The 16,082-nt window shown below is 48.7% G+C and overlaps 1 pseudogene across 1 annotated transcript in view; it reads right to left on the reverse strand.

Annotated features, from left to right (window-relative positions):
* The window catches only part of LOC144797765 (leucine-rich repeat and immunoglobulin-like domain-containing nogo receptor-interacting protein 1 pseudogene), a 181,054-nt pseudogene extending 169,016 nt beyond the window's left edge, over positions 1 to 12,038 (reverse strand). The window contains exon 1 of the transcript XR_013603459.1: positions 11,947 to 12,038. The product of XR_013603459.1 is annotated as a leucine-rich repeat and immunoglobulin-like domain-containing nogo receptor-interacting protein 1 pseudogene (transcript). The remainder of the gene's footprint in view (positions 1 to 11,946) is intronic.
* Between the last annotated feature and the right edge of the window lie 4,044 nt (positions 12,039 to 16,082).

A 16,082-nucleotide genomic window follows, 5' to 3' on the forward strand; every position in this document is an offset into this window, starting at 1 on the left:
TGCATTTCCGGGTGCCCACCCCGCTGATTCCGCTTATTCTTGGCGTGCAGGTGCCTACCCTGCATTATGCCCGTGTTGCTGATATTTTAGGGGGTACCACCCCGCTTATGTAATTCTTTATCTGCGCGGGTGCCCACCCCGCAACTTTGCCCAGAGTCCTATTTAAATTATTTTGGGTGCCCACCCCGATGTTTATTTGTCGTCTCGAGGGAGCCTACACCTCGTTTTGGGCCCCCGAGAAAACCGGACGTCAGGGCAGGGCGGTACTTCGGTTTGCTGGAAGGAAGTACCGCTCGCTGCCCGAGATGCGCCCCACAAGTCCCGGTCCCGAGGAGAGGGGGACTGGGTGAAGCCTGGTGCCTACGCGGGCGGGGCTCCCATGACCAAGGGAGATCCCCGCAGGCGCCAGAGAATTCCCATGAAAAGCGGAGGGGGCTCGAGGCACATTGCCGGTGTCTGCCCCCACTGCGCCGAGAGGAGAGTGCCGCGCCGAGAGGAGAGCGCCGCGCACTGCCTCCGGAAGCTCCGGTGAGTTGGGGCTCCATGTTGCCTGAGGCCCGTGGAGGCCCCAGGCCTGTGTTGTCACTCGAGCGGCCCCGTCTTGCAGCGGGCCGCTCCTACGTTTGGGGGCATGTTTGTTTAAGGAGCCGAGGTGGCTCCCCCGGCCCCCCATTAGTTTTCCAAGCCAGATGGCTCCAGCAAGGGCCATGTGATTTGAAAAGAGCCCCAGAGGGCACAGTTGTGCCAGGGCCCATTTTGTCCTTTACCCCGCAGTCATTAGGGGACACCAGTGTTCTAGAGCCTAGAGGGCTCCAGCATGTGGCGCAGTTTTGTTCTAAAGGGTCAGTGAGGGCCCATGCCGCAGTTTATTTTCCAGCTGCCCAGCAGGTAGTGGTTAGCTGCACCGTTTAGGCTTTTCTCTTAGGGGACATGTGCTTTTGAATCCAGGAGTGAGACGCACTCCTTCGCCCCTACCTTGGCCTTCCACAGCTGTGCAGCACTTAGTGCCAGCTGCAGCGTTTATGTCCCAATTCATTGCTCTGAGCTGCCCAGCAAGTAGTGGGCTGCTGCAACGTTTAGGCTTTGCACAGTGGCACAACCTTGACCTTCGCTGCTTAGGCAGCAGCCCTGACTCTCTGGACATAGGGCGTTTGAGCCCCCTTATTTGAGATGGCCAGTTGGCCAGGGGGGGATTGTTGCATTTATAGGGCGCAGGCCCTAATGTGATTTATGTGCTCATGTGATTCATGTGCTAATGCTTTTGGGTGCTAGGAAATGTATGGTGTATAGTATGTTTTACGCACCCTGTCTTTGATACCTCTAGATATGGTTTATGCATAGGAGGTTGTTTTACCTGTTTGGGTTTGTGTTAGGGAGATGATACTTCCCTGTGTGATTTACGTCCCTAGTGTAATGTTTACTTAGGTGGTTAGGGTCTAATATAGTTAGACTTGTGGGATACTGTGCATGATGGATTTCATGTCACAGACTGTTGCAAAGTACAGTGATTATCAGGGTTTACTGGCTGTACATTCTATGATCTATTTTTACTTGTATGTGTATGATTTAGTTCACTTTTACCAAGTTATCTATTTTACTATTTCTTTACCAAGTGCTAAATCTGACAGTGGCCCACGTTGCACTGGCATTTGTAAATAATCCCTTGTAAATACTGCCCGTGCCAGATGGCACAATGTATATTGTGTGATTCCTATCTGATGTGTTTTGAGAACACAAAGGCTATTTTTGATATAACCTTCTGTGGAGTTCCTTTTGTGGGGGACCTGGGATGTTGTTGATGGTGAGTGCGTGTGCAAATGCTTTACACATTGCCTCCGGGATAAGCCTTACTGCTCGTGTCACGTTGCCAAGGGTGTGAGCAGGGGTTATCTTTGGAGTGTAACTCCCTTGCCCTAACTAGAGTGGTGGTTTCTGCATGGCTTTGGCGCAAGCCTCAGCCAACCAGAAATCCCATTTCTAACACTGGTAGCCAGCGGAAGGGATGAGTACTTGTGTTTGCGCAGTACCACAGCGACAACTGACTCCACTACAAAACTCTGCATTTTTAGATAGTCACATGAAAAGGGATTATTGTTTCTAAGTTGGTCAGCCTTGACCCTGTGCCTCATGGGAACCGTCCAGCCCGAACTGCCAAGCCATGTCTTTACTGGACCGGAATCAAGCATCCTAGGACCGGTTTCTATCAGCCGTCTTCAGCCAGGATAGCTTGACTCCAGTGGTGTGGAGAGCAAATGGCATGGTGAGCAAAAAAACAATGGATTTAGGCCCAGATCTCTGTACTGGGGTGAATGTATGACATTGTTCTGCATTCTGTCCATCAACTTTGCGTAAAATGAAATAATGGCAGAGCCGAATCCGAAGCGAAGCACTGCGATGGCAGACTATCTGTGCAGTGACTCGGCTACACCATTATTTCAATGTATGACTTTCAATCCAGTCAGCATTCCTCGGTGCAAGTGTGGGGTGGGGGGGCAAAGGTGTAGTAGATGGCGCTGTGAGCTTGGAAGTTGGAAGTTCTCGGTATTAAATTAATCAAGCACGGCAAACCTTTCATAAAACCTGCAAAAACACGAGCAGAGGCAGGCAAACTTTTGAAAAAGTGCTCACAGAGGTAAATAACAGAAAGAGTAAGAGCACATGTAGCAGGAGCAGTCCTCAAACAAATAGTTTGGACTCACGGGGAAAACTCACCGTGTTTTTCTTCCTCCACCGAACTCCTGGGACGAGACGACGATCTACGTGGTGCCCGAGGACCCCCACTGCAGCCGCTACCACCGGGAGCGATCTCGCACATGACGCCGCAGAGCTGGCTCCTCTCACCAAACTGCAGCTCCCATCGCTCGATGCCGGGGGAGCCCACAGTCCAGTCCTGATCGGCTGTTCAGCTCCGGGCTGTTTCTCGCTGCGGTCTGCGCCCATGACGGTGCGGGGCTGACCCCCCCCCCCCACTCCGGACTGCTTTCATTTCCCGAGGCTGGAGGATCCCGCGGTCCGTCCCGATCGTCTCTGCCTCGGCCCCCCTTTCGCGCTGCACAGGCTGCTCAGAGCCTGAGATGGTCTCTGGCGGTGCCTCCCGGACATCGGAGCTCCCTGTGTTTCCCACTCGGGAGTTGCTGGCTCTCTGCTCCCGTGTCGAGGAGCTTGGTTCTTTGGAGCTCTGGTCCTAATTTGGCTCCTTCGACGACGCCCGGAGCTTGCTTCGATCTGCCGCTGCCGATTTGGAGAGATTGCACGCGGCGGCTTGAGGAGGCACCTTGAGGAGGTGACTGTTGTTCACTGGGCGCCGAACCCCCTGCTGTTGCGCCTCCATCCCAGTCGAGCCTGTGCGCCTGTTGCTTTGGTCCGAAACGCTGTTTTTTTGAGGCTTTGCACTGTGTGCAATCTGTGCCAAGCGCCGCATACCCCTCTCTCCAACCCTATACCGCGAGATGAGTAAGCATCGGTAAGTCTGCGGGATCTCAGCGACAGGAGCACCAGGATACTTGCAGTTCGCTCCCATATTTACCTTTGAAATTGAATCCCGAACTAGAAGCTTATGATCCCACACCCCACTTCCCAGAAATATTTGGTCATAGTTCGATTTTTGCACTATTTTTTACTCTTACTTTTTTTTTTTCTCCCTCATGACAATCTAATCTAATTGGAACTCATTTTGTCTTGTTTACTCTCGGGCAATCAACATTGTTAACTAAGACTCCATTTTGTCACTCCCCCCTGCCCATCGGAGTTATAGACACTGTGAAAGGACTAACATCACCTACACGAATTCAGCAGCCATCTTGAAAGTAGCCCTGACACCACTTTTTTATCACTAAATCCTTCGTCCCACAACCCTTAACACTCTCTACCTTATTACCTTGTGCACTTTACAAATTTATGTTCAGATTATTATTGCACTGCTGTTCACTTTGGGTACTTTATTAATTTAGATTGATGCTACTATGTTTAAATCTATTATTTTCATTGTCGTTCCCCCTCAAACCTACACTGCATATCTCTCTTCGCCTCTAATTCTATAATTGTTATTACTGCTCATTATCACGGGTCCTTACTCCATTTAAATATTGTACTTTGATCATGTTCTCTTAATTTATATGTCACTCCTTTTCAATCTAAATTCTCTATATTAAGCGACTGCATCTTGATATGTCCCTCTCTCCCACATACTCTTTTTTAGCATGCATTACCCCCGCTATCCATAATTATAACTTCCTCTTTCCACTTACTTCCCTTTCTCTTCTTTCCCTCTTTTATTCCACCTTTTAACCATTTCTTCTTCCTACTCAATTACACCACGTATTTCCATTTCCCTACCTTTACCACCTCCCTCTATTTTTATCGCCCATCCCACTGACTCTCCTTTTGAACCACCCTACTACCTATACCCCTTCCATAATATTTTCTTCCTCATTCTCTACTTCCCTCTATTCTCCAGCCCCCTCCGGGCTAACAGCTTTTTGTTCTCACTCAGTTTACAATGTTTTTATATTTGCACTTCCTTTTATACCGTTACGATTATGCTTTTTTACTGTGACGCTTTCCATCTTATTTCATTTTTATCCAGGAATGTTCGTTATGCTATATCCCCTTTCTGTTATACACCCTGTTATACTGTTTTTTTATTCTCCTCTGCTTAGTCCACCCCACTGCCGATCATTGCAATATGTCTCACGATACTCTACTGAACGCTCTCAATGTTTAAACCTGTAACACCCAATAACCCTACCTACTGCTCCCTTGGTGATTGACCCCCCGCGCAGCCGAGTCAGGCGCTGAAGCGGGTTGAGGACAGCCGCCATGACCCCCCCCGGGCAACGCCCACTGAGTTAGGCCACACCCCCCTCCCCCCACCGCCTACGACATTTAAGAATGTGCTGCTTCCGGAGGCGCAGCGGACGGGCGCAGCGGGCGCGCCGGCGGTGCGCCGAAGACGCGCCAAAGGCAAGCCCATCCGCGCCCGCCCGCGACCTGACAGGACCAGGGGCCACGCCCCCTGCCCCTCACCCCACCCAGGTCAGGACCTACAGCTCGGCTGCCATAAAAAAGATTAGGCCCTCTACCATGGCGCAATGCCCGCTCTCCTTCCTCCCAGTCGAACTTCCCATCCAATGCCCTGGCTGCAAACACTCCTTTGACACCATTGAGTCGCCTGCCACGTCCCAGGAATACCAGATGTACCTGTTAAACTGTCGATCCCTTCCTCGGCACAGCACACAAATATGTCTTTTACTAGAAAACTACAACCCAGACGTTATCTTTCTGACCGACACATGGCTCATGTCTCATTCAGAGCCAGACATAGTCTCAGCCCTACCCCCGGGTTCCAAATCCACAGACTAGACCGGACCAAGGGAAGAGGCGGAGGCCTGGCTATCATCCTAAAAGATAAGTTCGGTTGCCGCACTACTACTGAAGCTATTCCTGAGTGCGAGAGCCTAGCATTCAGCATAGACCACAGCGAACAGCTCCTTCTCTGGCACCCTGATATATCGCCCCCCAGACCCAGGAAAGCTGTTCCACAAATCTCTCCCAGATATCATCGCTAATCGACTTCTAACCTCGGCCAACTATACGGTTCTAGGAGATCTCAACTTACATTTTAACTCCCCTACAGACCTTGCTGCCAGGGAACTAACAGAGGACCTAGCAGCCTTACAACTGATCCAGTTGGTGAGATCCCCCACCCATGAAAAGGGGAACTTACTTGACCCAATTTTTAGCAACTGCTCCAAGTAATGGTCGGACAACCTATCTGCCTCCCATGGTCAGACCACTTTCTTGTCCCACTCACCTGGTCTACCACCAAGCCTCCTTCACTGACCCCCCATCCCATTACCAAGAGAAACTGGAAAAAACTTCTCATAGAGCCATGGACAACTAACCTTGAATGTTCTCGCCCACCTCCCTGCACAAACCCCAACCAAGCAAATAACAACTATGAGGGTTGGATCAGGGAATCACTGGACACGATCCTTCCTCTACGGAAATCCATTCCCAAGAGGTCACACAAATCTGCTCCTTGGTTCTCAGATTCCCTGAGAGACCTAAAACGCCTCTGCAGGAAAAAAGAGAGAGCCTGGCGACTAGACTTTCTCCCAGAAAAAAAAACCCAATACAAAGAGGCTATTAAGGCCTACAGAAATGGGGTTAGGGCGGCCCAGGCCTCCTACTTCGCAGACCAAATAATGGCAGCAAAATCAAAACCCAAGGAAATTTTCCACCTGGTCAAAAAATGCATTACCGTCAACACTGCCCCCCCAGTCCCGAAAACGCTAGAACAATGCAATGAACTTGCAGACTTCTTCCATAACAAAGTCACTCAGATCTATTCCGCCTTCCCTACAGCTGCCAACAACTCAATAACACCCAATCAGACTTCTCCGACTAATTCCCCCTCCCCAGGACAGCCAACGCTGGACCACTTCCCCCCACTAAACCTGGAGACATTGCAACAACTGGCACGCCAAGTTAAATCTGGCTCTCCCCTTGACCCTGCCCCACCAGAAATATTGCTCCAAGCAAGCCAAGCCATTCTTCCCGTGGTGCTAGAGCTCCTCAACTCATCCATATCCTCCTGCACAGTACCCAATGGATGGAAGAGAGCTATGGTACGGGCTCTGCTGAAAAAGCCCACCCTCAACCCAGAAGATCACTCCAGCTACCGCCCAATCTCACTACTTCCCTGGGTAAGTAAGGTACTGGAGAAGTACATAAATACCCAACTGACACAATTTCTGGAAAGCCATGCACTCCTTGACCCATCCCAGACAGGATTCAGGCCCAAACACGGTACTGAAACCGCCTTGCTGGCAGTCACCGAAGAGTCCCGAAGGATACTAGACCAGGGAGGATCAGTGGCAGTGATCCTCCTTGATCTAAGCGCAGCCTTCGACACGGTCAGCCATGCCACCTTGCTGAACCGTCTGCGCAACATCGGTGTCGGAGGCGATGCTCTAAGATGGCTTGATTCATTCTTGCACAATAGATCCTTCCAGATCTTCGACGGGGACACAATATCAGCCAGAAAACCCCTGAACTGTGGAGTACCGCAGGGCTCTTCACTAAGCCCTGCGCTCTTCAATGTCTATATGCAACCACTGGCTGGACTCGTCGAACCCTCGGGTATAAAAATTGTATCATATGCTGACGATACCCAGCTAGTGGTTTCAATGACTCAGGAAGGCGCCGGTCACACCTCAGGAAGTCTGATGAACTGCCTAGAGGACATTAAAAAGTGGATGACATGCTCCTCTTTGAAACTTAATGGAGATAAACCCGAGCTCATGCTCTTAGGTCCCGCATCACCCACGTCACTTCCCTCCATGTGGCCTGGGTGTCTGGGCACCCCTCCCACTCCCAAAGAAAGCGTAAAAAGCTTAGGAGTATGGCTGGACAAAAACCTCTCCTTCTCCACCCAGGCTACAAAACTATCCGCCATCTGTTTTGGCTTACTCAGAACTCTAAGGAAAGTCCTCCCCCTCCTCCCAATGGAAGCCAAACAAGTGGCAGTTCAGGGCCTGATTCAGTCCCGGCTGGATTCAAACAACGCCCTGTATGTGGGAGCCCCTGAGACGTCCATGCGAAAGCTACAGGTGGTCCAGAACTGCGCAGCCCGCGCCCTGCTACAGATTCCAAGGACACAGTCTGCTAAACCCGCACTGAGCAGCCTACACTGGCTCCCAGTGAGACAGAGAGTGGCTTTCAAGGCACTATGTATTGCCCACCGAGCTTTCTGGAAGTCGGGTCCAGCGATCATTAACAAACTGGTCACTCAATACCACCCTAATAGACCCCTTCGGTCCACGGAGGCCTTTCTGGCCGTAGTCCCAAGAGTACGGAGAGCTAGGACCGGAGGAAGGATGTTTTCCTTAAAGGCCGCTAAAATGTGGAACTCACTCCCACTACAAATCCGGTCCAACCCTAACCTACTCTCATTCCGCAAACAACTGAAAACCTTTCTGTTTGCCAGGCCCACTTAAATCTCAGTCTCCGCCACCCTCAGCTCGGCTATCCATGCTCTAGCGCTTGGACGCCCATTTGGGCAGCAATCGCGCTTTACAAATCACAATACAATACAATACAATTCATGGGAGGTTACAAAAGTACAAAAAGAGGGATTATTAAGCATATTCACCAAACAAAAGCATGTATTTATGAAGGCCAGTAACAGGCACCATTGAATATGATGGGAGGTGCTTCAATCTCACATTCTAGATACAGCATGTCTTGAAGAGACAGCGAATGCAGAGCATGCGCTGCCTAGGCAAGAATTAGAAAGGATTGTGGGTTGTTTAAATCAAATACCCAAGAGGAGTGCTTAAAAAAATCATTCCTCAAGTATATGTATGCGTTACAGGCCAGTAGAGAGAGCGGAACTTCAACTGCCTAAAGCAACATGACCTGAACTCTTAAGTCCTGACTGAAACACTACATAAATTGTTTTAGGCAGCAAGGGATTGTGAGATACTTTACAGATTTGTTAGGCCAGCTGACAACATAATCACAAATGAAAGTGCCAGATTATCAACATTACGATTACAAAACAAGGGTCCCGTGTTTGCTACGCCACCGGTTTCAAGCTAGCCTGGCAGATGAAGAGTGATGCCTCGAAACTGGTCCCAGGATCCTTGTTTACTGGTCCTGGGAGGACCTGGCCTGGCAGTTCGGGCTGGACTGTTCCCATGGGGTGCAGGGTCAAGGCTGATTTGCATATGGCTGGTTCCAAAGTGGAATGGCATGGTGAGCAAAATAACAATGGATTAAACCCATATCTGTGACTGGGGGTGAATGTTTGACAATGTTCAACATTCCGTCCATCAACTTTTTGTGTTGCATTTTCACCCTAAGTAGGAAGGGTATGCCCAGGCGTGGGTACCATGCTTGCTACGCCACTTGTTTCTAGCTTGCCTGGCTGATGAGGGGTGATGCCCTGAAACCGGTCCCAGGATGCTTGTTTTCCAGTTCAGGAAGGACCTGGCCTGGCAGTTCGGTATGGACTGTTCCCATGGGGTACAGGGTCAAGGCTGATTTGCATATGGCTGGGTGCAGACTGGAATGGCATGGTGAGCAAAATAACGATGGATTAAACCCAGATCTGTGACTGTTTGTGAATGTCTGACAATGTTTCATGCAACACTTAGCGTGAAAGGGGTGTCCAATGGGTGTTGTGGCAGGGGAAACAAGGAGAAATGCTTTATTTCTCCTTGTTTTGGGTATTTTCATGTGTGCTGCTTAGGCACATAAACAAGCCAATGTTTGTTTTTCCTGCAAATAAACATTCTTCCCCTCACCACAGGCACCCTTGTACTATGGTGCAAGGGTGCCTGCGTTGACGCTAGGCTGCAAAATTAAGGGCCACAGCAAGGGGAAATGCAGGGCTGCACCAAATTCTAGAAAATATGCTGCAGCCCTGTGTTTCTAAAGTGGTGGTACGTGTTGTTAGCTTTCTTGGATTCACAACACGCTATTGCCACTTTCCTGTAAATATTCCCCATTGTCATGTACAGCACCAACAGCTCTAACTCTTGCAGATGCGTGATCTTTTGCACTGTAAATGCTTGTTTCTTTTTACTATATATTCTCATTTTTGATTTTTGGGCTACTAAAGCATTTTTCTCTGGTGTAGGTTCTCTGAAAAGCTATTAGAATCTGCACCATCACAAATCCTTGTTGAACAGCTGGCTGAATTTAAATGAATAATGCCAATTTTAAAGTAACCTGTGATTAAATGAGCAAACGTGTAAATAAACATAATTTATCATTACTTTTCACACATCATTTAATGTGTTTAAATGCATTTCCTTTACATACATCATTTTCAAGGGGGGGGGCAGCACACCTCCCCATTCTTGAAACACATTAGTTTATTTTCTCTTTTCATTTTAGAACCCTCACATCTCTCTAGTTCAGTGACTGCACCTAAAATGAGCCCTGACTGTGGACATTCTGCTAAAACTATCCAGAACAACATCCATAGTCCCTAAAGCTATCAATGATGAATGTATTTGTTTATGATGGGCTCATCTGATGAATAAAATACTGCTCGATTTTTCTACTACCAGATACAGAAAAAATATTGAGATTATCTACTCATATCCTATCAAAGAAACTCAAATACGTAAAACACTGTATTAAGAGAATTGCCTGAGAATTTGGCAGAGTAGCGCTATTTCTAGCCCTTGCTGTGATCTCAAAGCGCTTTGTAAACCAGAGGCATTGGTTTAGATGCAGGTGTGGTCGGTTTCAGGATGCCAGTGGGTAGCAGTGTTAATGGATACAGGCAGGGCTTTAAGCGGGATGAAAAAACTGAGGGGTCTCTCAAAGGGGCGTCGCCAATGTAATTAAGGGCGTGGCTTAAAAACCTGTAAGCTAAAATTCTGTGCCCTAGCATATTGTCCCGCCCGACTTGTATTTTGCTGTTTCTGTCATTGCATCCAGATATATGATACAACAAGTCACGTTATACCTACAACAAGTCAGGACTATTGGCTTTGTCAATGGTTGTTAGTTGCATAAAATAAGTAAGCAGCAACTATGGCTCATATATAGTTTTGAAAAAGTTTCAACTTAAAGCCCCGGTGACACCACAACAATGTTGCTGCTCCTTAGTTTCAAAAAGAGAAGGGAAATCCAGAGAGAAAATTACTCTTTTTAAAGGATTTCCCTTCCCCTACATGCTCACCTGGCACGACGTCATGCCGTAACTTCTCCACTAGTGAGAATGGAGCAGTGTGGACAGGCGCACATCAATGTGCCTGCTGTCACTGCAGTCCGGGGGAAAATTGACCGCCAGTGCCAGGGCTCAAAAACAGAGCCCGATAGAGACCCGTTTCGAGGCCCCCTTTAAAAAACTGCCGGTGCTCAGACCCGGCCCACTTAAAGCCCTGGTAACAGTAACAGTGCCGAAAGCAGTGTTGACTAATCGTGCCTGTATAGGTCTAGACGTCTTGGCCTGAGCTTACAAAGCTTGATTCCAGGTTGAGTGAGTGCTGGCACTTTCCTGCTGTGGTGATGCCCACTCATTCCTAATAGGACACACCGTTTAGCTCAGTTTCCCATTTCTGGCAGGTGGGCTCAGCGGGCACTTACTAGTGTGGCGGTAACAGCGACTGATGGCGCTGACTGGCATCGGATACTTCACTCAAGCGTGAGGGTCACTCATTTTCACTTTAGAATGGACGCTGCTTCCAGCCTTTCCAGTCAGTCTTGCGAAATCTGTTGTCATTCTCCCAGGGGCCTCGGAGCGTTGTACAGAGGTGAATGGGGCATCGGGAATGAAAAAGCGCGCAGTAATTCCACCAACCAACTTATTCACTCGTGGATTTTTTACATTTTTTTACCGGCACTTGCTCTCGCAGCCACTCTCTGTCCCAGTCGGATTCTGGGCACGCTGAGTGGTGCATGTTTTCAAGAGAAAACTGCATATCGCATTTTAAGATCACAAAGTTGAAGATTTGAGTGGTTAACAACAAGTGCAATGTTTTCATTTCCGATTAACCTGAACAGGTGTAAAATGATTTTTCCGTTAAAAAAATGCATTTATTCTTTAGAAAATTGAAATTCGACCTCTAAAAAGCGGCAGAGTTTCGCAAGTACACATTATCTTCTTTTGTATCATCTTCTTGTATTTTTTTGGTGCAGTTGTATATGGCGCCAACTCGACCCGAAGGTATCAGAGCGCTTTACATGAGCACCAGTTGCATTACATACAGACACATTCCTTTTTTTAGGCACGGGGAGATTAACAAGTGATTTGCCCAGAATCACAGGATGCTTGAGCCGACGCCGAGACTGGAACCTCGTTCCTCAGCTTCAAAGTCAGCCGCTCTAGCCCTTAACCCACATCCTGTCTGGGTTAGTTAAAGTCATTGAATGCATAAACATGCACGGTCCCCAGATATACCAAAACATTCAATTATTTCTTACTTTAGGCTGAAGGATTTGCGCAGGGGAGCCCCCCACTGGCACCGATAAGTATTGCCATGGAGCGCCTCGGCCGGAGACGGTCTCTGTCCGGATGAGTTCCGCCTCAGGACGTGTCTGCAGGAGCTGGGGTCTGTGATCCTGCCGCGGTGGAGTCTTGGAGTGGTAATCTGAGGGGAGTGCTGTGTGGGAGCAGTTGCGCAGAAGCCAGCCTCGGAGGCCAGACACAGGCTGCGCACACCCGCCCTGTGACTGGCAGTCCGAGGACACCTGTAGAGGAAACGTATACCATGCTGTTAGGGCTGAGGAAATGACCCCCTCCCCTAGCTGCAACGCAAGCCTTCTAAATCTCGTCTCTGAGTGGCGTTTCCTCCAAGGGGTACCTGGCAGCCCGCCATCTTCTATGACCTGTTGAATTATCCAGCCCTCCCCGTGAAATATTAGCAGCGCGCCTCCTGCATAATAGATCTGTTAATTCTACAGCTTCATTCAGACAAAGGGGGTGTTTGATCTCCTGGCTCGAGTTGCAGGGCACAATATGAAATAATCAGTGCGTGGTTACTTATCTGCATATGTGAGCTGTAAACAACATTTACGTTAACTCTCTCTGCCTGGTAGAGAAGAAGGGGCTTGACAGGGCTACAGAATCCACAAATGGCTCGGTTACTTTGAATTATTGTAAGCTTCTTCAAGCCTTGGCAGTGCTTAATTTGTAAAATATGAAGTGCCAGGGCTCTGACCAGGAGACCACTGCAGCTTGCACCATCCGTCGCCCCTGTCATCCCTGAGCGCCCAGACAACTACTAACGTTCTCTCTCGCATGTAAATGCGACAGTTCAGATTATTCCAGGTCCCCAAAGATAAAGGAATGGCTGGGGAGGCAGGCATTAGCAATTGTTTAATGTCTATTGTTTTCCTAAACAACTGTTATACTGCTCATCTCTAAATTACATGTGCAACGCCACCTTGTGGCAGACTGCCCTAAGGGTGGTGTTGACAATTAGGTGCTGGTGCCAAGCACCGGAAACCAACTGAGCGCCAGTGCTCAGCACCAGAAAGCACCCGCTCAAATTAAGCATTGCTTGAAGGCCCCGGACGCATGACGGACGCGCCGATGGCAGCGCAGACGTCACGGCCATTTTATTAGTCGAAAGACGCGCCCTCGCTATGTGAAATACTTGTGAATTCTGTTTCTTCGACTGAAAGTGTATTTTGTTAGGCTTGCTCTATTGTTGAATTGGGAATAGGTCACCACCCTTATTGGAGAATTCATTTAACCTTTTCACAGATGATATCTAACCTCATTCATTGTATGCTGGAAATATGGAATCTGCCTAAAATCAACGGATTTCCTAAGAGCCCCACTCTGTTTACCCGCCTTATTTAACACCATCAGCTACTCTGATTTTCTGATGAGTCTGTTTAGGGGGATATTTACAACACAAGTGACGGAGTGAGGCGTTAGCCTCCTTGGCTTAACGCCTCACTCCTCCACTTCAGAAATGCAGGGCTGCATTGTATTTACAAGAATGTGGTGCAGCCTTGCATTTCCCCCTGCGCTGGTGCTACACTTAGCAGCCTAGCGCCTACGCAGGCACCCTTGCACCACAGTGCAAGGATGTCTGCGTTGCAGGGGGAAGATTGTTTATGTGCAGGAAGGGGAACCTTCCTACACATAAACAATCTTGAAATGCCGTTTTGTCATTTCCATGTGTGGAAGTTACAAAATGGCATTTCTTTTTAAAATATTGTTTATGTGCAGGAAGCATCACCTTCCTGAACATAAACAATCCAAGGCGTTATGCTTTTTCCATGTGTGCTGCACAAGGCAGCACACATGGAAAAAGCAAAAAACGAGGTGAAATAAAGCATTTCTCCTTGTTTTGACAAGTTAAGACCAGGTGTTTCCTGCTCTTAATTTTGGCGCTGCCTCCTATTTGCGCTGCCCTTGTAAATAGGGGACAGCATCAAAATCAATGGGTATTGCAGCAGAATGCCCACCGCAACACCCATTGCCCTCTCCTTTCACGCTAAGCATTCAGGGCCGGAAAGGGAACCGAAACCGGCCCTGGCAAACTGCTCGGCCGGCCCCCACCTAGCTGGTTGATAGGGCCAGTTTCGGCCTATTTTGCTACAAAGGGCCGATATTGCCAGCCCGGTAACAAGAGCGGCCCGCAGGGGCCCAGAACCAGCCCCCACCCTAGCAGCCCACCGGGGACATGCCCAGTGCCCGCTACAGCCAGTCCGGCCCTGTAAGCATTGCATGAAAGGGGGCTTTATTTACAATGTAGCGTTTAGCCACATTAAGTGGCTTAACGCTGCCTTGTAAATAAGGCGAAGCCCTTATCGCCAAGGGAATATCACAAATAGTGAAGTTCCCGTGGCAATAGGGGTTTGTACATATGCCCCCTAGTGCTCTAGTGGGGGATAAATAGATAAATACAACATACTGGAAGAAGCGCTCTTTCATTTTCGGGACAATCTTAAGGTGTCTGGGGTTTCTGGAAACCCCCAAAAAGTGAAGCTAGGTGCCCTGTCCTTCATGCATTGGGGTTTAGCAACAGCCACTCTTGCAAAAATTCCGCACCACAGCAGAAAGAAGCTGCTTACTGCGACGTAAATGAAGCCCATGGCATCCGTTCATTTGGCTGCAAAGCATTCCCTTCGCTGCCAAGCTTGTTTCTTCCTTCCTCCCATTCCAATTCAAACAAGCTTTGAATATATTACTTGATGCTTATCGGGGTTGAGTTTCCCTGCCCTGCTGGTTTCAAAGAACCTCAAAGAAAGCTAAGGAGCTCCATAAGTATTACATAGACACTTTACTCCCACATTAACTAACTAAACACCACTTACAAATGTAACACAGAACTGCAAATAAAATATTTAGGGAGATAGTATACACACGCCCGTTATTGGAGACTAACAAGAAAAGTAATTGTTTCTTTTCGGCCGGTATGATGGTGTCATGCATCAAAAGAGATCTGTGCATAGAAAATCCAGCGTGCTATTGGGAGACAGACGCCAAGCAGAAATGAGTCACAGAGTGTTTCAAATGACTGTAAAAGAATAGTGGTGTGGAGTGCACCAAGGCAACCAGAAAGGTGCTAGGAAGTTAAATAAAATCGGAGAAGAGTAGTAAAATACAAAAACACTCAAGACACGGGTGTAAGAATAGTAAGAGCGCCATTCTATTACAAAATGGAACCTCAGTGTAAGTACTCTCAATTAATCATAGCATTTGTAAAGCGCACTACATACCCATGAGGGTCTCAAGGCGCAGGAGGGGGGGGTGCTGCTACTGTTCGAAGAGCGAGGTCTTGAGGAGTCTCCTGAAGGTTAGACGGTCTTCGATCTGCGGTAGGTGGATGGGGAGGGTGTTCCACGTCTTGGCGGCGAGGTGGGAGAATGATCTGCCGCCGGCGATCACTCTTCGGATGCGGGCGTGGTCTGCGGAGCAGAGCAGGAGGGTGGGGGTGTAGAGGCTGAGTCGTCTGTTGAGGTACATTGGTCCGGTGTCGTGGAGTGCCTTATGTGCGGGGGTGAGGAGCTTGAAGGTTATCCTCTTGTTGCTGGGGAGCCAGTTCAGGTCTTTCAGGTGGGGTGTGATGTGGCTGCGGCGGGGGATGTCGAGGATCAGGCGTGCGGTGGCGTTCTGGATGCGTTGGAGTTGTTTCAGGAGTTTGGCCGGGGCTCCTGCGTAGAGTGAGTTGCTGTAGTCCAGTCTGCTGCTGACGAGGGCCTGGGTGACCATCCTTCTAGTTTCGGTGGGGATCCACTTGAAGATCCTGCGAAGCATGCGGAGGGTCTCACCAAACAATGGTTCTGCAAAATAGCTCCAAACAAGTGTTACAGAATATAGGTGATACGTGAACTGCCACCTCCCAGGTCCTTCATATAGGGAAAATCGAACATTAGATAAGGAAGGGGCACTAATCATATTGGTGTCTGGCCACCCAGCAAAGGCACTTGCTGCTGAGTGCTGGATCGGTGGCTAAGGATGGGCACAAAGAGTTTCCCTCTTTCCAGCCTAGTCTGAATAAAAAACACAGCGTATCAATTTTTATCCCTCAGTTGTATGCTAGAAAATATGATCCCAGAGAACTTCTGGATCTGGGAGGGCTATGAAGAAGCATGGATTG

Source organism: Lissotriton helveticus, chromosome 12, assembly GCF_964261635.1.
Source record: "Lissotriton helveticus chromosome 12, aLisHel1.1, whole genome shotgun sequence".
Taxonomy (NCBI): domain Eukaryota; kingdom Metazoa; phylum Chordata; class Amphibia; order Caudata; family Salamandridae; genus Lissotriton; species Lissotriton helveticus.